The sequence below is a fragment of the Octopus bimaculoides genome, chromosome 7, assembly GCF_001194135.2.
Source record: "Octopus bimaculoides isolate UCB-OBI-ISO-001 chromosome 7, ASM119413v2, whole genome shotgun sequence".
Classification (NCBI taxonomy): Eukaryota; Metazoa; Mollusca; class Cephalopoda; order Octopoda; family Octopodidae; genus Octopus; species Octopus bimaculoides.
This window is the reverse complement of record NC_068987.1, coordinates 44,356,384-44,357,624: the sequence shown is the minus strand read 5'-3', so window position 1 is coordinate 44,357,624 and position 1,241 is coordinate 44,356,384. Positions and strand designations below refer to the sequence as shown.

Here is a 1,241-nt window from a genome sequence, read left to right as displayed (position 1 = left end):
GAGAGAGAGAGAGAGAGAGAGAGAGAGAGAGAGAGAGAGAGAGAGAGAGAGAGGACTTGAGCTGTAAGTCAGCAGAAAATACAGGATGATGACAAGAATGATTGATGAATAGTGAAGTGACATCAATTATATTCTTAGAGACAGAAAATATGTGTAGCTGGTAAAAGGGAGTTGGATTGTATGTGTGTGTACAAAAGAAGTGTTCATCTTCTCACTGTTCAGTTGGTCAGCCAGTCATATGTTCCTGTTTTGTCTACTGTCATGAAGAATTGTTCTTTACAATCCAGTTTCTCTGTCTCAGGAACTGTCTGCATGTCTTAGGGGTATATGAACCTACACACACACACACACACACACACACCCTTCTATTTGTTTCAGTCATTTGACTGCAACCAGGCTGGAGCACCACCTTTAGTCAAACAAATCGACCCCAGGATTTATTCTTTGTAAGCCTAGTACTTATTCTATTGGCTTCTTTTGCTGAACTGCTAGGTTATGGGGACGTAAACACACCAACATCAGTTGTCAAGCAAGGGTTGGGGGAACAAACAGAAACACAAACATATACATATATATATATATATACACGATGGGCTTCTTTCAGTTTCCATCTACCAAATTCACTCACAAGGCTTTGGTTGGCCTGAGGCTATAGCAGAAGACAATTGCCCAAGGTGCCACACATGGGACTGAACCTGAAACCGTGTGGTTGGTAAGCAAGCTACTTACCACACATCTACTCCTGCATATGATGTATATAGATATACACGCACACACAAGTGTGTGTGTGTATAGGGGTCTATATGAGAAAAGAAAATAGAACATGAGGAAGAGAAGAGAGAGAGCAAGTGATATAGAGAGTGGGATAGAGAAATGAATGCATGAGTCAATTGAAAAGTGAAATTGAGCAACAAGGTCTGTGGAATTTTGGGCAGGCAGAGACAGTGTATAAATGTGTGTTTGTTTTCATGAGAGAGAAAAAGTGTAAAATAGAAATTACGCATAAATGTCCAGAAACATCAAACCCACCTACAATGTGTTATAGGACAGTAAATAGTAAAAATTAGAGAGAAAACCTAGTCTCTGGTTTTGTGATTTCATTGATTGTTGAAATATCCATCCCTCACAAAGGCTTTATTAGTGACCTTGCTTTAATCAGAAATTGAAACAGGGAACTTAACTTTTGGGCTCTGTAGCATTTACCAAAATCTATCAGGGATAAAAGTCTAGAAATTTTTAAG

General features: G+C 39.1%; 1 protein-coding gene across 5 annotated transcripts in view; it reads right to left on the bottom strand.

Moving 5' to 3' along the window:
- LOC106883351 (core histone macro-H2A.1) overlaps nt 1–1,241 on the bottom strand; it is a 59,418-nt gene that overhangs the window by 29,406 nt on the left and 28,771 nt on the right. The gene's annotated exons all lie outside the window — the stretch shown is intronic.